Genomic DNA, 22,602 nt, shown 5'->3' with positions numbered 1-22,602 from the left:
TTGAACTCAGGGCCTTAAACATCTAGGCATGTATTCTACCTCTTGAACTATATCCCTAGTCCCTTTTTTTTTCCCCAAAGTAACCCTGACTAGTTATCTTTTACTTTTTATTTGAAGCTTGGTTCTTAGGCAAATTCTAACCATTTCCCATGGTTTAAAAATATCATTGATTAAAAAAAAAACCAGGGTGATACATTTTCATAAAACTAGAATTTCTATTTAAAAAATTTTTCCCAAATAATATTTGGTGAATAGCTACTGTATTTGAAAAAAGAAAATGTTGTTTTTAACAAGAATTTTTTTAATTTGTTATATTGATTTTATTACAGATCATATAAAAAACTAATAACATTTTTAACTACCCTGGTACTAAGAGGCAAATGTGACCAGAGATAGTACAATGGCAAGACACTTATCTTACGTATGACTAACCCAGGTTCATTCTTCGTTCAACACTCAGTATTCCATATGAACTCCTGAGCCCCTCTAAGAGTAATCCTTGAACACAGAAAGAGAGTAAACCTTGAATACTACTAGGTGTGTCTCAACTTGCCTCTCCCCAAAAGATATAACGGACAAAAATTCTCTGCATAGCTGATTGCACTGAAATCTTTTTATATGAAAAAGTGACCCTCTAAAGTACCTAAAATAAAATAAAACATTTGCAGATTTGAGAACCTCACATTGTAACTTACTTTAGTCTCGATTCAAAAATGTTATTAGGGGCAGTATAGAAAGCTGATCTTTATGACTGGTTCTATTAATAAGATAAACAAATGAACAAGAGTCAAGGCTTAAAGTATAAGCATTAAGTGCTCAGTAGGCATATTTTCATAAAAGCAAGGTAAGTCTGCATTTACTTTGGTTTGTTCTGCTGTTCTGTTAATGTCATCTGAATGTAAGATATTTTTTAGAGTTATAACAAGACTTCAATTCAGATGTGTGGAACATTTTCATCATACTCTAAGGCTGTGAGTTTATAAAATAAGAAGAAAATATGCATTAGTCTTTGAAAATGAAAACTGACATTCAAATGTTCTGCACAATTTTAACTTGACTGTATTTTAAAGAAAATTTTGTTAGTGGAAGTCACTTTCTGGCTAGAGAAGAGACTGGAAGCAATTACAGTATAGCTAAAGTGGCTGAGTATGGAAAGCTAGAGAAGATGATAGAAATAGAAAATTAGGATTGAATAGACTAGTTTTTCAGAATCTTCCTAGGAGAGGATAAATTCAAATGATAGTCATTTCCTGATTATTTAGAGATGAGCTTACAATTTAGAGATTACATGGGCCAGCAAAGGTGTTAGAGACTTTGAAAGAAATCTCATTCAACAGCCTTCTAATAGTAAAATCAGATTAATATTAAAATTAATATTAATTTTCCTTAGAAAAGGACAGATGGGAAAATACAATATATAATCTTGCAAGGAACCAAAAAGGGGTGAAATATAAGGGTGCATACTAAGTAAAAAGAAAGCTGTGATTGTCAAAAAATTCAACCATCCTGGCTAAGTGAAATAAAAAAAAATCATTGGTCTATTTCATAAACTTCACAAAGAAATACATGTGTTCATTACAAAGCTTTGTCTAGAGAATCAAAGCTTTATAGAAGGATTCAGAACAGATAGTTGTGTGTTAGTGTTTTAATAATTTTATTTGTGGGTGACAGGACTCCAAAGCAATGCTCAGATACTAGAGCCCCAGCAGCAATTCTCAGCCCATCTGATCTGAGGTTCAGTGTTTTAGGGTAGTGCTGGGGCTACTAAGGGTATATTCAGAATTTCTAGGGGAAAGACACTTATACTCTCACTCTAGAGATAACTATGAAGTTGAAAATCAAAGGTCTTTGAAACTGATGAGGAAAGAAAAATAAAAGAAGAGAAATGAAATGGTTATGTACTGGACAATGACAGTTACCTGAAGAAAAATTCCCCAAGAGAAGTAGAATGAAAGTATAGGGGGAAGGAGTGATATAGATGTTAACAGACAATATTCAAGACTGAGTCCAGTGAGTAGATTACCCTTAATTAGAGACACCTAAGGGTGATAAGGGGAGATTGTACAGATATCTGTTCAGGGACCTATCATAGCCTCTTTAGAACATTAGAGAACAACAAGGATTCAGTGACATGGTGGCAGAGTGAGGTTAAATGATGAGGAGTGTGAGATGAAATCTTGTGGAATGTTGTGGTACTAGCCCCAGAAACTTGGCTGCTTTCACATTTTATAGAAAAGTGATACACAAGCTTTGAGCCAGGTCATGGCTGGTCATTGCTAAGTGAGAGCTGCCTTATGTACACAGACAATTGGGGACACCAGCTCCACCATTTCCTCAACCTCCCTGGCTTCAATCTTCTTCTCTACTTATTCTGGAATGAAAGCTCTGACTTCCTAGAGTTGAGTGAGGAGGAGTGAAGTGTTATTCGTAGAACACACAGAACCATATCTAGCCTACTTTGAGGTGTACACAGAGAAAAAGTGACTGTAGATGGGACTTGGCTGCAAAATCATGGTGAGATTCACTGTGGACACACAAATGTCAATCCCACAGGGAAGGGAAAAAGCAAAGGATATAAGATGCTACCTCAGCATTTGAACCTACAAAGCCATAATTTTCCAGTTTGAAAAGAAAGATTAGAAGAGCAAACAGGGAGACTGAGGCCTTGTGTGGAAGGAACTCTGGTTTAACTTGACCCTGTGAGAAATCTTTTAATTCTCCAATGGGACAGCACAAGCAAGCAGTTGGGCAGAAATATGGAGGCACCAAGAAGCCACAACCCCATGGTTTGAGACAAGTAGAATATGATGCCCTTGCACATTTTTCATAGTTTCCATTAGTATTGTGTGTTTCTGCTGAAAGCAAAGTTTTGAAATGGAAATCCTCTATTGTATATATTAAAAAGTCACATTTAACACAGAAAATGGCTGCTCCACCCAGAGTCACTCTCCACCGCCACACAACTACAGAAAACAATGAAGATGACAGTTGCAACTTGCACCTGCTACCAGCTTCTCAATTACTGTAGGAACGTTGCATATTATTAGCATAATGGCAGTAGTTATCATTATCCCAAGCATGCAATTATGAGTCCACTTCATCCGTCCATCCTGCCAGCTTGATGCTTGAACTTGCTTCCCATTATAAGAGATATTCCCTTCTCTAGCATCCTCACAGCCACAGTTAATGGGAGTTTCTACGCATTTCCTTCTGCTGACCCAAATTGGGGGATCATTGATGTTGTTTTAGTGGTTAGTAGAGAAAACCTTTTGTATTCCTCATGCCCTTTCGCTGCCCATAACAGTAGAGGTACAGACAGATGTAGTAAATAAAAAATACTAACAAAGCAGTGGCAATGCATTGTGGGGATTGTGGCCTATACAATGGGAGGAGCCTAATTTATTTTTGGTATTTTTGTCTGATTTTGTCAGTCTTGCTTTTCTTCCTTTCTGAATCTCCACTGTTCTTTTCAAAAGTGTGAGAAATGCTGAGACAAACAACCCACTCAAGTTTTCTTTATTGTCTGTGATGCTTTCAACTTGGTTTGGCATTGAGTTAAAAAAAGTCCAAGACAAAGTCTTTAGCCAGCCTATGTATTATTGCCGCATTTATTTTACTCATTGCTCCATTCTTCCTAATGGACTGTTAAGTTCCAGAGTCGAAGGACAAGACCATACAATTGAAATAAAGCAAAATAAAGCTTTATTCTATCTACCAACAAGCTACAAACTGATCGATTCAGGTCAGCTCCTGAAGGAGGAAACCTCTCCCAGGGATCACAAGCCAGGTTATATAGGGCTAGAAGCAGTAAATCTTGACCTTTAAGTTGATAGGCTGTTGGCTAGGGTGTTTCAAGCGTGTTTCATAATGTCCTTTTACAGCTAGATATTTAGGGTGGTATATGTGGTTTCTAGGGTCTTGTGGTCTGTGTCATTAATGTTGGAATAGAAACTTTAGCCCTTATATGGAACTGATCCTTGTTAGCCTTAAATGGAAACTTAACTTTAGGTTGACAAAATGGAGTCCCTTCTGCTTCGGACTTCACAGTGACCAGGAAGTAAACTCACGGGGATTGTATAAAGATCTTGAAAATGCTCTTTAATGAAATAAAAGATTTCTTTCAGAGACTTCACAACCTATTACCTTTCACAGGAACCAATTTTCTCCAGATGAGCATGGGGAAAGAAACCCAAAACTATGTTCACAGTTCTAACATAAACCTAATCTGCCTTAAAATAGTCAGACAACTCTCCCTGCCTGGGATTAATTTAATGCTGGATATTTTCATCTGGAAATAAGTCCTATATGTTACTAACATTACAGGCAGGTCTTCAGGAGATTTTCAAATATCTTTAGGAATAGAGGAAGACATTTTTACTAGGGTCATTTAAAGTAGTTTACTAAATCATTTATTTTAGCTTTTCCCAAAAAGAGAATTTAAAGATCTGTAAGACTGAGCTGAAGTAATTGATTGTAGCTCAGAAAATGCTTGCCTTGCATGTGACCAACACAGATTCAATCCCTGGTACCCATATAGTTCCCTAAACCCAGGGCCAAAACTGAACTCTAAACATTGCCAATGTGTCCCCACAATAAAATAATCCTGTGGCTATATCTCTGATATTCACTACACTTGACAACCTACACTCTATTCATTCACTGCAAAGAACAGTTAATTCTCTCCTGTAAAGTCAAGCTGACCTCTGAGATCTAAATACAATTAATGCTAAAAACAAATTCTGAAGGAGAGTGGGAGGGAGGTTGGAAGAAAGGGAGGAAAGGGGTGAGAGATTGCAGGGAATGCAGTTCATGTTTTGCAAGAGAAAGACTCTGGTCTGATCCCCAGCACCACATAATCCCCTGAGCACCACCAGGCCACCTCTACACTAACTGCTGAAAGTAGTCCCTGAGCAGAGCTGTTCCCCAAAATAGCAAAATTCCAGGTATTTGGAGTTAACTATTTCTTAGAATCATATATGTAGCAGATGTAATGAAGTAAATTATCTTGCATTGTGTGTAGAGCTGAGTAGGTAACATAATGCTTAGAATCAAATAATCATTTCCATTGCTTTTAATTTTTATAATCTTTTTATATTTGTTAATTAATCATATTGTCTTTTTGTTTTAGTCGTTGACTGAATAGTCATATTTAGTCATTTTTGTTAAAGGCATTATCATATTGTTTACAATAGTCTTACCTATGCCCAAAGTGCCAAGATAATCTCCACCCATATCCTTACGTTATTTCAAGTTTGCCATTTCATTCCAATGTTTTAGTAATCTGAAATAGAGAAAATATTTAAACAAAAATGATTTTAAAAAGTATAATAATCCCATCATAGCAAATATGAACTTTTAAGCCTGCTTTTTTTTTACCTTCAGACAGATCTGCTAGCTTCAAACTTCCTTTTGCACAGCACTGTAAAGACCAAGTAGAGCTCCCATTCCAGACACTCTCCATCAATGATGATCTTTTGCTATTTCTACATATATATGTATGTATGTATGTATGTATGTATGTATATTATGGGGTGGCATTGAAACTGAATCACTCTTGTTGGCACTGAGAGCTTACTCCTGGATCTGTACACAGTGATTGTTTCTGGTGGTGCTTAGAGGACCATATTTGGTGCTAGGTTGAAATTAGGATTGACTGAATGCCAGGCCAGTGCCTTACATGTTGTACTAATAATCAGTTCCTTTTTTTAAAAATTATTTTTAAAAGATAAGGGTTTGTGAAGGTGGCATTTATTTTGAAAACCAGATGTCAACTGGTAGGTAGTAGCTATTTTCCCCATATCTATGTATCTCTGATTAACCAATGAGTTATATGACTATAATCCATTTTTCTCAACTGCATTGAGTCTGCCCTCCAAAACATTTGGAATTGTTTGAAGGCTGGTGTGTGTGTGTGTGTGTGTGTGTGTGTGTGTTCTCATTTTGTGTGCTCTCATTCTGTCCATGTTTCAGAAAATAGATTCAACATTTCTTACAGCTGCATAGTATTCTATTATGTATATATACCTCTTCATCCATTCATCTGTCATTGGACATTTGACTGGTCTCCGTATTCTGGCTAATGAGTGCTGCAGTGAACATAGGTAACACAGATGTTTTGAGATTCATATTTTTGTGTTTCTGGAGTAGATAAACAAGAAGTAGAATAACTGCATTATAGGAAAACTCTATTTATAGGATAATTTTATTTTTTACATTCTGGAGACATTTTATTTTTAGAAGTAGGGTATACCACTCACCTTAGGAGTAGAGATCAGGAATACTTTTGTTTTATAAATCACAGAACAACACCAATTGCAAATGATACACTGACTCCAATGACCCTAACCATGTAAGCTGGCCTTAAGTTTTAATATGCATATTCGATAGTAATCCTAAGAATATGCACCAGGTAATATTATCAAATAAATACCTTGCCATTTCCAATTTTTGCATACCTGTTGGTTTTAAATAATAGAATAGTAGCTAGTTAGAAATATAAAGCTGACTTATGTTTCTTTTATCATGGGAGAAATTAAAGGTGCAAAGCTAAAAATGGTTTCCTTTATCTATATTATTATTATTAATAATATCCTGTAAACATTGTTTTTATCAGTAACATAATAATATTTAACTTAGATTGTTTAGAAATTTTAATATTGATAAGTTGACCATTTGTGAACTGAACTGGTGAATGAACAAATAAAACATTTTTTCAGTAAATGTCAAACCATGTGATTTTGACTTCGCCCAAGGTACCAAATCTCTCAGATACTGTTTGAGATTCTGAATGGATGAAGAAATACAGGAAAATGAAGACTGAATTTAGTGTTAATCTCCACTCAAATCCCCTGGGAGAATCTGAAGGAGCTAAGAAATTGTTGTCAAATTGAAGCCTTTGCACTGAGGCACTTTCACTTTTCTCTGTTAAAGCAGCTTCGAATTGCAGCCCCCATAGCCCCGTACCTGCAAAGGTAAATTGAAAAGGTAATGATGACTTCACTTGCTGGTGGCCACAGATGCCAGGAAAGGATGGAATCCATTGGTTCCCTTCCAAAGCTACATACCTTTTATGCCTGTCTTCCCTAAGGTCTATAATCTTTGTCTCTGCTTACCAACTTGGAATTTATTCATTCACATTCTAGACAAATGAAGACTTTCCCTCAGTTATATTTCATGGCCACGTTATAGCTAGATCATTTTCCGGCATATATGTTACCTTCAGTATATTTTATATTGAGAATTTCAGTGGTGATGTAGTAGAGTTCAAATAGCTTTCCTCCTCAGAATCCCATCTCTGGGCTTAGTTCATTCCTTTGCTATATGCCATTTTCTCATTTTAAGCTCACTGTGAAATTCTTTTCTTGGATATAACAAGCATCTTATTGAACCTTACTAAAGACATTTAAAATTAATTGTTTTTGATTAGGTCAATCTAGACTTTCAAAACACTGCCTCTCTTTCAGGACCTAAAGTTTTTGTTTCCTTTCCCCAACTTTGTTCTTAATTGCTGATATTTAGTTCAGCCTGTTTTTTCAATTATCTCTCTTTAAGAAGGAAAACTATATTATATTTAACAATCAGGTGAGTAATTCAATTGCTCTTTAATCAACCCACCTTTTTATATTCTTTTACCTTATTTTAATTGCCTCATTATAGCCCTTAGTCCTTAATATATTAATTTTGCTATATTTGCATATATACATAAAATATATGTATATATACATATCCCCAGAGGTGCTCAGGAGCTGTTCTGGGCTACATGTCCAGAGGTCATTTCCAGCAATGCTTGGGCACCATATAGTGCCAGGGATTGAATCCAAGCATCCTAAAACATGTTTTCAGCCTCTTGAACTTTTGTTCCAGCTCTTGTATATGCATATTTTACTTCATGAGGTCAGGAGCTTATTTGTATTCATTGTTTTGTTCTCAGTGCCTATGCTAGTCCCCAATAAACAGTAGACATTCAAGAAATATTTTTGAAAAACTGAGTTACCTGATCAACAATTTTTACCTTTTTACCACAAGACATTATATTGCGATTCAATGTGAATGCATTCAGTTTGTGTTCTACAAATCTGTGAACACTTATTTTTGTAAGTTTATCTAAGCTGATGAAAGACTATTGATCATTATAATAATATCAAAAATAAATATGAAAAATATAGAAATTTCTATCACTCAAGCCATGGGCTATATTTATGGGTCATAATTATAGTGGTCATGGGTCATGACTATGCTCCATAGTCATGGATAGCCATGGATCATAGCCATGAATATCCATCTTGAATTTTAATCCAAACCACAATTTGCTATAATTTTAATTCAATAAAAATATCTAGCCCCGGGCCTGGCAAGGTGGCGTTAGAGGTAAGGTGTCTGCCTTGCAAGCGCTAGCCAAGGAAGGACCACAGTTTGATTCCCCGGCGTCCCATATGGTCCCCCCAAGCCAGGGGCAATTTCTGAGTGCTTAGCCAGGAGTAACACCTGAGCATCAAATGGTGTGGCCCGAAAAACCAAAAAACAAAAATATCTAGCCCCATGTAAGCATGATTAAATAAAGTCATATTGAGGAAGAATGGATCAATGAAAAAGAATAATACATTACCATTATCTTAACAAGATAAGGACTTGGATAGAGGGAATTATCTATTTAAAAGAGAGGAAGGGATTTGGATTCTAAGTGCTATCTATTTGGGAACTATGAAACATTAAACAATGAATATGTACATTCTAATCTTTCCTTATTCTTATGCTACATATACAAAGAATCTGCTTTTGGCCAATAAGTTTATAGAGTAAGAATATACAATGGAGCTAATATTGTCTTCCTATTAGTTATTAATTTAATGTAGTAGTTATTCTTAGGGTAAAACCCATGAGTACCTTATTGCCTACTAAGTAAAATTTTATATTTTCTGATAAAATCCGAAAATAGAACAATAACTTGAACATGTATCTGAGTTTGGAAGATGAAGGGAGATATTTTAGACCAGTTCATTTAGTCTGTCTGGACAACCAAGAAACCTCCCCTTGAGAAAAGTATTGACTTTTTAATGGATGTTCAGAGTTTTGGATATCTATATTAAATATGATCCCAGAGTAAATATTTGTTATAACTCCATTGAGATATCTAACGGTACTTATTTTCTGCAAAACAACCACATGCAATAAAATGTGATTGAAAAATTTGCACTTAGTATGTATATTAGCCCCAGGATATCTTCAACATTTAATTACAAATTTATCTGATGTCTTTATAAAAGAGATCCTGAAAATACCTATGATTTTTCTCTGTTTCCAATTTTTTTGTATTTGGAATTGAGAATTACCATTTCCCAATGAATGGATGTGATTCAGACTTCCCCAATGCTGCTGTGAATCTGGCTACCCAATCCTTTATGTGCAGATTCTCGCCACAAACACCATTTTGTTTCTTTTCTTTTCCTTTTTCCTCTTGTATTAAGTGACATAAAAGAGCTGAGATCTGCTCAGGGGAAATGAACACGTTTCTTGCTTGATGCTACATACCAGCTTAAGTTTTAATGGATTCTACAAGAGAGACCCGTTCACAGTCAGAATTCTTTTATCCCACAATGGCGACAGGAAAAGAGGGGCCAGGGATTTTCAGCAGCAAAGAATAAGAAGTAAAGGAACTTTTACAAAGGGTAAAATGATGTGCAAATTCTAAAAATACTCCATTTGCATTTAAAATATGCCCTTCAAGACTACAAAGAATACAATTTTTTGGTTAGATTTTAGATAATTATACTGACATATTGGTGCTTTTAATAGTCACTGGCCATCTATTATTTAGAAGAAAATAGAGGAGATTTAGGTATAAAAGCATGCTTGAATATGTTCAATATAATAAGAAATATTAGTCATTTCCCCCTTAGTCCTAAAGTTGAATAATAGCAGCATATTAAACTATTTTTATAGCTTGTTTATTTAAAATTTAGTATTTCTAAAGCTGAAATCAGAAATTTTCTTGCACTAAGTTGGTCATTCACTTATTATCCAACTAATTCCAGTTCAATCAAATCACTTTCTTTCATTTGTACATTTGTTAATGCAAGCTAAAGCAATATGTAAAGAAGACAATAAATAAGTAGGAGGGAAGAGGGGAGGAAGAGACTGAGGGAAGGAAGGAAGGAAGGAAGGAAGGAAGGAAGGAAGGAAGGAAGGAAGGAAGGAAGGAAGGAAGGAAGGAAGGAAGGAAGGAAGGAAGGGAGGAAGGGAGAAGGGAGGGAGTGTAGGAGGGAGAGAAGGAGGGAGGGAGAAAGAAGGGATGAGAGAAAGAAGAGTTAGTGAAAGAAAAAGAAATCAAGAATGAGAGAAATGAAGGAAGGAAATAAAGGAGGAAATAAGAAAGAAAGGAAGGAAATACAAAATAAATAAGGAAAGAAGGAACTAGTTGTTTTTTTTAATTTTTATTTTGATCATAGTGGTTTACATAGTGTTGACAATAATATTTTAGGTACATATTTACATAAAGTCAGGGGGGATTCCCATCATCAAATTGTCCTCCCTACACCTCCGTTTCTGTCCTACCTCCCATTTCCTCTTCCCTCACCCCAGGTCGGCTAGAATATGTGGTCCCCTCTGTATCTAACCCACAACTTAGTAGTCTTGCACCTGTTTGGTCTTGATGCCTCCCTTAGTTCCCCCTCTAACTGGAGGCAGGACTAGCTAGTTTGAGTTGCATGATTTTGTTTGAAAAAGAGAAAAGTAATAAACTGGGGTAAGGGTCTAATACACCGAAACTGGGCGGAATCCTTCTAGAGGCTCTCATCATCGAATTGAGAGATGGAGAAAAAGAAGGTGAAACACTCCACCAGTACCAAAAGAAGTGTCAAATATCCAAGAAGGAACTAGTTTATATTGTGTTCTTAGAAAATCTAAAAGCCATGGGTGAAAAACAAAAAGTTTAAGATACTTTTTTAAAATAAATATTATTTTTGACCTTTGAGAAGCTTGGAATTTAATTATTCCCGGTAAAGCTTAAATATATTTAAATACAGATAATGGGGGATGAAGGAACGAGGAAGACATATTGGTTCTTTATAGGGCACTGAAATTACAAACAAAGTCTCTAGTCACATGAAAGACCATTGAATAATACACATTAAATAGATAGTTTTGTAGTATGGGAATGTAGTATGGGAATTCTGTTGAAATAGAGACAGAGACATAGTGACTCAAATCCCAGTTTAGAAAGTAAGAGAAAAGAACACCAATCGGCTCAACCTGGAGAAAGCAGCCAATTTGTATTTGATCCTGGTGGGCTTAACCTCAGAGTTTGTGTTTCACTTGGGGTTTTCTGCATGCTATAGAATCCTACCAGCTAACTTGTCCTTCTTATAAATATTCCTCATAAAGGCACTTAATTAGAGAGCTATTGCAGAGTTCACAGAATTGAAGTGCTGAATGAATAGGCCTCAAAAGAAAAAAAAATAATTGGAAAAATATGGAACCTCAGCAATGAAATGATTTCCATGATGGTCAGGTTCTTCCTGGTGCCTCCTGCAGGCTTTGACTCCTCCCAGGAATACACACAGATCCTGTGTCTCTCTAGATATGACTGTTTTGATTTTGCATCTGCCCTCTTGATTCAGAAGTAAGGATCTAAATGTGGGCCATTCACTTTAAAGGGAAGAGTGGGTGGGTGTTAATCTGTAGAAAGGGCTGTTAACAGCTTCTCTAAACTCTATCTCCCCCAAATAATTCTAGCCATGTTGAGCCCTGGAACAGCCAAACATACATGCCACAAAAACCAAGTGACTCAGCAGTTGGAATAAAGTCATTGAAATAGGTTTTCTCCTGTTTGTGCTACAGAGATCCAGCATTAGCTTAAACAAAATAGTATAGATGTTTTTAGGTTTTCTGTGAATAGTAACATGCATTTGGGAAGCTTCCCTAATTGTAAACCCTTTTTTGTACAAGAGATTCCTAAGCACAGGCAATTAAGAAATATCTCACTTTCCCAATGTCTCACTATCACTTGGAAATAAAAGCTTGAGCACCAGTGAGGGCAGTAGCTAAAAATCACTGTGGCAGATCAAAATAAGAAAGTTGAATCAAGAGCAGAGAGAAACTGAGATTCAGTGAACAGACGAGTCCCTGAGACTGCTGTGCTTAGAAAAGCAAAGGCATGTCAAAAATTAAATTAAATTAATCACTTAGAAAGTCGGATCTCACCATTGTTATTTGTTTTTCATATCTCAGATCAGACAGCCTTAAAATGAACTAGTTGCTGAGATTGTTCAGCTTTTCAGAATTCAGAGGCTTAAAATGCAATATAATTGATGCATTTAGGTGATGTGAAATACACATTTGAATTTATTTTTTGTTTGGGGCTGGCATCTCAAAAAATCCAAATAAATAAAATATATTTGTCTTCATTGTTCACTCTCTTCCCTTAATTACTCATTTATCTCATACATATTTTTATGGAGAATAAACTAATTCTGGGCATTGTAGATGAGTTATATAGCAATGATCTCTCCCATTATTGTTTTATCCACTTGGAAGGATTTGGGCTTAATCAGAGAAGAAAATGTAATACCTACTCACTCATACAGAATTACAATACAGTGTGAAGTTTGGCAGGGAAACTTTGCTTTGGGTACCTGTTCTAGACTGGGGACCACAAAGCCTACTGAGAAACAAGGCATTATACTAAGATCTGAAGGATGTAAAGAAACGACATAGATGGGTGGGAATCTTTTAGGTATGGGATGCGTGGCAGAAGGACATTTCAGGCAGATGGAAAGATGCTGATGTTGGAGGCAAGTTTCCTGAGGGGTAGGCAGAACTGTGAAAAGGCAATAAAGCTCAGAGTAAAGCAGGAGGTGATGTGAGTACTGGAAAGCTCTAGAAGATTTTAAACGGGGAGAAAAAAAATATCAAAGTGGGTTCAAGAAAGATCTTTCTAAAAATACACTGAAAGAATCACTCTGGACAAGAATCAGGTGCTGAAAGGGGATAAAGTGACATGCATGGCACTTCTTCATTAACAGTAGTACAAACCATTCTGTCAAAAAAGGATTGAGGGAGAAGCAAAATTTCTGCCCCAGAGACAGGCTGATGTGAGGAGGGTGGGAAGGAAATGGGAGCACATTGGTGACAGAAAAGCTGCACTGGTGAAGGGTGGTTTATGTTCAATGACAGAAACCCAATTATGAACTATTTTGTAATTACAGAGCTTAAATAAAGTAATTATCTTTAAAAAGAAAAAAGAAAGGGAGGGAGGAGAGAGGAAGGAAGGAAATGAGAGAGAGAAGGAGGAAGAAAGGAAGAAAGGTCAGGGGAAGGAAGGGAAAGGGAGGGTGGAGAGGAATGGGAATGGAAGAAGTGGAGGGAAGGAGGAAGAAAAGAAGAGGAAGTAAGAGAAGAAGAGGGAAGGGGAAGAAAAAGAAGGGAAGGGGAGGGAAGAAAGGAAACAGAGGCATATTCAAAGAAAAGAATTTGATGAGGAAGACCAAAGGCTGGAGGTGACCAGGACTATGATTTTATGTCATCTTCACTTTTGTCTGTTTTATTAATTATTTATGATCTTTTCACATATGTAAAATTTTTGGTTAATTTTGTTGATCAATTTCCAATTATAAGCTGTGTCATTAAATTATTTATGTATACCCCTTCATCCTTTGGATCAGTGCTTGCAAAGCTATACATTTTTCTCTTAGTACTGCTTTAGCTGCACCTCACGAATTCTGATAATTTGTGTCTTAATTCTCATTTGTTTTCAGGAATCTTTTGATTTCCTTTTTTTGTTTTGTTTTTTTGGGTCACACCCAGCAGTGCTCAGGGGTTACTCCTGGCTCTTTGCTCAGAAATAGCCCCTTGCAGGCACAGGGGACCATATGGGATGCCGGGATTCAAACCACTGTTCTTCTGCATGAAAGGCAAACACCCTACCTCCATGCTATCTCTTCGGCCCCATGATTTTCTTTTTGATTTTATCTCTGACTCAATGGTTAAGCAGTTAATTTTCAAGTGTTAAAATTTTTCCTTTTTGTCTGCTTGTTATTGTTATTCACAGAGCATGGTTACCACAGCAGTTGGCACTATCTACACTCCTGCCATACAGTTCCCACAGCCAAGTTCACCCCTGTCTCCAGTTCTTGACCTTAACTTAATCATCTGAACACCTAATATTTAAAAGTATTTGCCTGCTAATTTTATCAACTTTGTCATTTATGTCTGCTGTTTCTTAAGTATAATTTATATTTCTCTTATTATTATTCCTATTTTCTTACTTATTTGCATGCCTAACAACTTTTGATTATTAAACATTGGGAAATTTGGGGGCCGGAGTTATGTTGCAAGTGGTACGGCATTTGCCTTGCATGGGCTAACTATGATTTGATCTCCTGGTGTCCCATATGGTCTTCCAAGCCAGGAGTGATTTTTGAGCTCATAGCCAGGAGTAACCCCTGAGTGTCACCAGGTATGACTCAAAAAAGGGAAAAAAATTTGGGAACATTTCTCTTGTTGAAGAAATGGATTGTTCTTTTCTTTGTTTGAAAGTGTTAAATTTTGTTAGAACTGTCCTACTGTATTTCATTAACTATTTTCTAATAGTTATTTTCTAATAGTCTGATCCCTCTGGTCACTACCAAATGCCAAGAGAGCCTACACTCTAGTAACTCCCAAAGTTCTTTCTATTCTGTTAGTTCTGGAAATAATTTTGTTTATAATTTCTAGGTTATTATTTCCTCAGCTTTGTGAATTTTCTTTATGTAAGTTCACTCTAAAAACTTAATTATGGAGACTACTATATAGATTTTTTAATTATTTTTATCATGTAGCTCTTGCCATAATAGGACTATGGTCTATATTTTCCAGCTTCTTCACATTCTCACTAACTCTAATTTCAATCTGTTCAATTCAGCACAATTAATTATTTTTCTGAGTATCTCTGAAAGGAAAATTTCCTGTGTTAAAGTTCAGGCAACTATAGAACCAAATAACTCCCTGATTTCCCGTGTCTCCACTATCACTATCTTACCCTATTTGTTGCAAACAATCTTTTAATGTGGTTGCGTGTTTTCTAGTTACTTGTTTTGCAGGAGATAAAAGTCCTTACTTTGCTATCTCGTGCATCTGGAAATGAAAGTGCTAAAAAGTTGAACTGCAACTTAATGATGTATCTTTTATTTTAAATTCTCTAATACCAGTATTTTTAACTTTTAATTTCTGTAATCTCTGGAGTATCAAATAGAAACTAAGAATAGAGTTGGCCACCTTCTCAATAGCTTATTACCCAGACCATTCATTTTATATTGACAGGAAATTCCACATGGCTTCAGAATTATAAAACCATAGAACATTATAAGACAAAAGTGTTAATCTATTGGGAAAATAAATCCCATAAAAACCTTAAAGTAGAATGTTAATGCAAATTTTAAAAGTTAGTGTGTGGGCCACAAATAGATAAAATTGATATCAGTGGAACCATCAAAATCTACTTAGAAGATATTAACTTATTTACAAAGCACTTAATAACAGATTTGCTACTTGATGTTCAATAACCCAGTCCCTCAAATATTATATATCACTCCATTCATGTCAAAGAAACGAATGCTTAATGTGCAGTCTTTTTATGATTTAATTTTATTTTGTTTGATAACTCCAAGAAGTAGGCTCAAACGTCCTTGTATATAGCAAGGTCAGGAAGAGCAAAAATAGCAGTATTGTACTAAAATAGCCAATATTCCCAATTAATATAAAAGGGTTACCTAAAGAAGGAAATTTATTGGCTGCCATATAAGAGTCCCCAGCCCATAGAGGTATATCATCTGGACTATAAGACACACATTTACTTATTCTAACTTAGATGATCTATGAGAAGTTCAGGAAATCTCTTGAGAAGACAGAAAGGACAATTTCTTTTCTAACAAATTCCATTGCTCTAGCAGTGCCATTATTGGTATAGGACAAACTCTTCTCAAATGTATTCTAATCCTTACACCAACTAGAACTATTTCACCTTGCTCTGGATCATTTATGTCTGAGTTAAATAGTATTTCTCATTTTAGCGTCTTTAATCTGTATTTATATCAGTTATCTTTTTAAAACCCAAAGTTATGTTAGAATAGCCAGGTAAGACAAGGACTAGATCTGGAGGTTGGAGATACAGTGGGACCATGTGATTATTTCTTTTGCTTTGTGCAGAAAATTTTAGAGTAATCATCTTTGTGTCTTGGTAGGCCTTACTATTTGTTTGGCAATCTTGATATGTGGCCATGGGAAGCTACGTCCCAAAGGTTAATAGAGTGAGCCAGAATTGACACTTTCTACCATAACAAAATTTATCTTTAAGAACAATGTCTGATGAGACTTCAAATTTCAGAAATGGCAATGGGAGTAGTAGCAGTTTGAAATAGGAGCAAATAATGATACTTCATCCTTCTTCTTCATTGCTTTGTTTTGTCTCATTTTTCCAGGAAGATTTTATTTAATATCAAGAGTGCAGTTCCAATGGCCAAGTAGCCATTTGTAGGAACAATTTGAAGGAACAATTTCCTCCATCAACACCAATGACCGTTACTCTTATAATATGTGTCTTTTTCCTTTATTTTTTAAAATATTTTTTATTTAAGCACCATGATTACAAACATGTTTGTAGTTGGGTTTTAGTTATTTAAAAAAAATACCCCTTCACCAGTGCAACATTCCCACCACCAATGCCCTCCATCTCCCTCCTCACCCACCCCTTGACTGTATTTGAGACAATCATTCTAAATGGAACAAGGATTAAATAAATTCTACTACTTAAAAAAATAGCTCAGTAAGTTCCATCAGAACTAATATCCTGATACAATCTAGTTGTGAAATGAGTATGTATAGTGATTCAAACAGTCTAAACATAGTTTTATACCATACCTTATATCTGTACAATATTCAATAAGATCATCTGACAAATCAGCATCCATTCAAAGTACAAACCACTGTGTAAAATCACAGTCAAGTAATACAAAGCCCCAAACAAAAACAGTTAAATATATAAACTACTTGTACTGACACTGCCATTTGCTTCTCTGACTATTGAATTTGTACTTGGGAAATAAACCTTCAGAGGTACCTCATTTGAGTTTTGACCCAAGGTTCAACAACTATCATGAAATCACAGTCTTATTGGCAAGAAAGATGCACAGTCATATTTCCAAGTAACTGTGCTCTACTGAAAGAGACATGCATATTATATTTTATTTTAAATTTTATTGGGATTTTATACCTTCAGTTCATGATTTTAAATCTCTACTTTTCAAGCCTTAGTACTGTCTGAAGTCACAGTGTGCCACCGTGTAAACTTCTGTTTCTCTGTTTTTTTTTTTTTATACAGAACCATTTCTCAAATGTCTACTTGTTCTACAAAGGGGCCTTTCTGGAGGTGGTTAGTTCCAGAATAGACCAACTTGATCAGGACCTTTAAATCAAGAAGAAGGGGAAAAAATATTAGCTGACACACAAGGTCCATCTGATAACTTTGACACCAACTGTTACCAATTGGGCGGCAAAAAAGACAGCTTTTCTGGCTCACAATGTCTGTGTTTTGATGTAGAATGAGGTAGTTGACTGTCCTCTTAACATGTTCTCTGAGTGGACTATTGGGGCAGTTCCTGATGAGAGGAATGATTTGTTGAACTTCTCAGCTAAAAACTTCCAAGCACTTGGTCCATTTGAGGCTTGAGTCAGCTTGTTTCTAGTCTGTTCTGACTCACCTTCGTTTTTAGCAGACACAGGTTGATGGTTCTATCTCCATGGCTGTTCCTGTGGGAAACACTAGGCAGTCACGCTTGTCTGGTATGAGGAGTCGATTTGCCTCTGCATCTATGTTCCTTGATGGCTAGTGGCATTACAGAAATGTTTACCCGCATGCAGTCTCTGAGTGGAGCTTCTGTGTTTTGTTTCCCTCCCTTCAGCCAGTTATACCATTAGAACTAAGATGACTCCACGTTTGCCTGTCAAAGCTTGCATGGAGCCTTCCTAGGGATTCCCTTTGGACTCAAGTGCCACAACTCTGAAGCTTACTCAGTCAAACTTGGGTGGAGGAGAGTTTTTTTTTTCTCTGTCACTTTGAAACTGAAGGGTTCTCTCCAGCTTTGCTTCCCCCCAGCCTCCCATGGAATTCATATGTGGAGTTGGCACAAAGGGCAGAGATGCCAAGATGAAATCCTGGGAGGAGACATGGCTGTTTAGTTTTAGACTCACACTTCCCCTCAACTACTCTACTAGACACATTTTAGTGACTGTGGTTCTTGCCCAGAGATGCACAGATTTTCTACTGAATAGGAGCATCTGTCTACTTCATCTCAGGCTCCTGCTTTTATTCTTAATTTATTTGGGGGTAAACTCCCTTTTTCTTCATTATGGCACAGGTCAAATATCACCTCTCCCCTCAGCTGTCCCTTACTTTTCTCTTTTGAATCATCTCTGCTCAGTTCATCATCTCCATTCCCACAGAAGCCAAAGGGTCTGTGATTCCTGCTGCTATTATTTTCTCAACTCTGAGCTGACTCTGTAGCCCTTTGTATGTTTGCAAATCGATTTTATTGAAAATGAAGTATGGGTGTGTGTCACCTTTATTGTTTTCATAGTGAGGGTGAATAGGGAAGTTTGCATCTCTGTGTGAGCAATGGAAAAACAATAAAACATTTTGCAGTTAAAAAAGTGGAATAAGGTGATATTTTTAAGTTGCCAGACTTCAATCTTGTAATATGAAGAAGATAATATAAAGAAGATGGCAAACCTTTATCCAGACCTGGACTAGAAAGAAGTCAGGATGTCAGATTGAGGTGTTACTTAATCTCAGGGTTTGTGCTAATGATGCATTGATTGTCTGAACCTAAAACAGATTTCTCCTCTCTTAGTGCCTTAATGACCTTCACATCACCTTCCCAGGCTAGGTCTCTTCTAAGAATCTTCTAGAAATTGGAAACATCATCTACAAAGGGAGTCAAAATACTTTCTTAACTGGAGACATCATCTAAAAAGACAAGAGAGTTTAATGTTGACTAACATTTTCATTTAACCAGGCATCCTGGGTTTATTTGCTAAATATGACCACTACTACCAGGAGGTTTTTTGGGGCGATGATCTCCAATGTGAGGTACTGTGACAGTTTTCACCTCTGTGATAACAACAAAGAAGGAAAGTCTCATGAGCCCTGGGAATGATAATATTTGCATATAAATAATGACCTGCTGGGGGCCGGGCGGTGGCGCTAGAGGTAAGGTGCCTGCGTTGCCTGCGCTAGCCTAGGACGGACAGCGGTTCGATCCCCCGGCATCCCATATGGTCCCCCAAGCCAGGAGCAACTTCTGAGCGCATAGCTAGGAGTAATTCCTGAGCGTCACCGGGTGTGGCCCAAAAACCAAAAAAAAAAAAAAAAAAAAAATAATGACCTGCTGGTTGGGTCTCATAGTTACTGCAGCTCTTCATCTTTCAATTTCCAGCTCTTATTTTACCAGATCAAATAAACATCACAATTCTAAGTTTTCATAAAATATTGAACATTTAATCTGAATTTCTCAAAGCAACCAAGCTTGCATCAACTGTTGTAAAAGTGTATGCATTTACTAATAATCAATCCCCAGGGGTTTGTGCTATAGACTAGAGTTAAAATTGGGCCAGATCCATTCCTCCACTATATTCTTTCACCCAGAGTTTAAAATATGTTGAATATGCAGCTTGTTAATAAATTACCCTTTTGCATGGGCTGCTTTTTAGCTCTGGGAAAGGTACCATTGATCTTTGGCTATAGATGATTCTATTTAGAAAAGGATAGACTCTTTCTTTTTTTTTTTAATATAATTTTTATTTTGATCATAGTGGCTTACATATTGTTGACAATAATATTTTAGGTACATATTTACATAAAATCAGGGGGGATTCCCATCCCCAAATTGTCCTCCCTACACCCCCGTTTCTGTCTTACCTCCCATTTCCTCTTCCCTCACCCCCAGGGCGGCTAGAATATGTGGTCCCCTCTGTCTCTAACCAACTACTTAGTAGTCTTGCATCAGTTTGGTCTTGATGCCTCCCTTATTTCCCCCTCTAAGTAGGGGCAGGGGTAGCTAGTTCAAGTTGCGTGGTTTTGCCTGAAAAAGAGAAAATAAATAAACCGGGGTAAGAGTTTAATACCCCGAAAATGGGCAGAATCCTTCTAGAGGTTCTCATCATCGATTTGGGAAATGAAGGAGAAAAAGAAGTTGAAACACTCCACCAGTACCAAAAGAAGTGTCAAATATCCAGAGAGGACTCCAGCTATAACGATAAGCACCACAAAAAAACAGATAAAAAACAAACCAAAACAAACTAAAAACAAACACAAACAAACAAAAAACATGCCGTGGTCTTGAAATAAGAAACATGGCGTAGCACATAACGAAAGAAAAGAAAGGAAGAGAAAGAAAAGAAAAAAAAAAAAAAGAATCGACCAAAATAGCTAGGTAAATAAAAATAATAATAACAATAATAAATGAAGGTAAGATATATATATATATATATATATATATATATATATATATATATATATATATATATATATATATACATAACCAAGGTTTTGTGTTTTTTGTATTTTTTTTTCCCTCCTGCCCTGGCACAGTAAATATTGGGGTCATTCGAAAAGGAATTCACTTGCCCTATAAGATATGGGGTTTCTCCGTCCTTGGAGTATACTGTCATGGAATCAGCTCTAGTCTTTGCTCAGGATCATTACTCTCCAGGTTGTGGTTTTTTTTTTTTGGTGTGTGGAAGGCTTCTGCTCTGTCCAGTGTGATACCGTCAGAGCTCTGTGTTTAGCAGTCCCAGTATCTGTACATATCCTGAGGTGGGACTTATGGTGAAGTCAGTCTTTGTGAATCTAGAGGTTCTGTTACCTCAGTGCCATTTTAATCCATCTTCTGTGGTTGGTGATCTTGGTCTTTGCGCTGAACCTAGGAAGGCATCTAGGATAGCGTCTTTCTTTGTTCTTCCAGAAGCCCCTTTCCGTTACAATTGTCTCTGCCGGACCTTTGGGACTGGGGATCATGCTTATTGTGCAGGTCTTAGTTCAAACCCTAGACTAGGGCTTTTTTATTGGTCCCAAGATGTATACAGTCTGGTCGTGGTTCTAGTATCCAGTCATCTGTAAATCACGATCTTGGCTTTTGGACCTACCAAAGGGTGCCGCGTCTTCTGGTTTTGTCTTGTCGTTAGCTGGTGAGGTAGGCTAAACTGCTCTAAGGTCAAGTTGTTCACATTTTCCTCATTGTCGAGATATCATGTTAGAGCTGGCCCTTGTTGTTGACCCTGCAGTAATAAGGCTGTCCCAGATGGAGATTGTTTCTTACAGCTGTTGTGAGGAGCTGTGCCGTTTCTATGTCTGGGATCCAGGGTTCAAGGCTGGTTGAATGGTATCTAATCACCTGAGGTCTAAGTTGATTCCACTTGACATATTTTCAAGGTAGGAGATAACCCTGTATTGTAAACAACTATGAGTTCCTATCTCTAGTAGATAAGAGCTCTTTTTTTTTAAAAATATGTAAGATTTCCCCTTTATTTAGTGTGCCTTTGCAGGGGGAAGTGGTGCTCCATTATATGTCGGAGTATTTGGGGTGGACAGAGTGGGTAACAGAGATAGGTCACATACCCAAAGACGATTAAAAAAAAAAAAAAAAGGAAATAAAAGTGTATGTGCCCACAAATGTATATGTAAGGCAAACATTTAAATAAATAAGTTAATTAAAAAAAATAAAATGAGTTAGCGAAGTTTTTAAAGGACCAACGTGGTGCAAAAGACTACTTTGCATTTGGGAGAGAACAGGTAAAGAGTTGGTGTATTACAGGTCTTATGCCTATGTTGGAAGTACAGTTTTCCCATTGTCTTTTGGATTTTTCTTGTGGTGTGTGGGTTCCCAGGCATCTTCCAATCACACCCCCTGCCCCCCTTCAGATTGGTAAAAATTTGCAGCTGGGAGGTCTTGGAAGAGTTCTTGCATTGGGGATACTATTGGACCTAAGTCCGGTTTCAAGAAACAGTCCATGTTAGGGGGAGTTGGTAGGGAGGGTCTCGCAGCATGTGTCCACAGGGGAGTTGGCTGTCTTTTCTTGCAGGAGACGATGTGTGGGTTCGGTTGGGTGTCCCCTCGCCTGGGTGCTGGGTACTGGTTCATTGGGTAGGAGGTCGATCTTGATGCCTAAAAGATTAAGGACTGAGGGTGGAGAGTTTTAATATGGTGGGAGATCTGGATGGGATTGAGGGGTGAAGGGATAGTTGGATTTCCGGGGGGGAGAAAGGGGAAGGTATATGGGAGGGGTATGAAGGAAGAGAAAAGAGAAAATACCGTAGAAAGGGAGAAGAGAAAGGGAAAAAAGTAAAGAGAAGAGTAGAAGAGAAAAAGAAAAGAGAAGAGAAAAAAAATAGAGAGAAGAAAGGAGAGAATAGCAAGGGAATGCTGGTTTGGTTGAATGTGTTCGATGACTAGAGCCTGTAGTTTAGGTCTGTACATCGCAGGTACTGCTTTGGTGGTCTGACTGGTCACGTGCTTCGATTCCTAAAAGAAGGTTTAACCTAGAGATAAAGTGTATGTTAAAGAGTTTTCTCGTGGC

At 36.9% G+C, this 22,602-nt stretch overlaps 1 pseudogene; it reads left to right on the top strand.

Moving 5' to 3' along the window:
• Positions 1-2,923: 2,923 nt before the first annotated feature.
• Positions 2,924-22,602, top strand: part of LOC126014178 (STAM-binding protein-like) — a 67,891-nt pseudogene continuing 48,212 nt past the window's right edge.

The sequence above is a fragment of the Suncus etruscus genome, chromosome 7, assembly GCF_024139225.1.
Source record: "Suncus etruscus isolate mSunEtr1 chromosome 7, mSunEtr1.pri.cur, whole genome shotgun sequence".
Classification (NCBI taxonomy): Eukaryota; Metazoa; Chordata; class Mammalia; order Eulipotyphla; family Soricidae; genus Suncus; species Suncus etruscus.
Note: the sequence above shows the minus strand (reverse complement) of the source record. Positions and strands in the feature narration are given on the sequence as shown.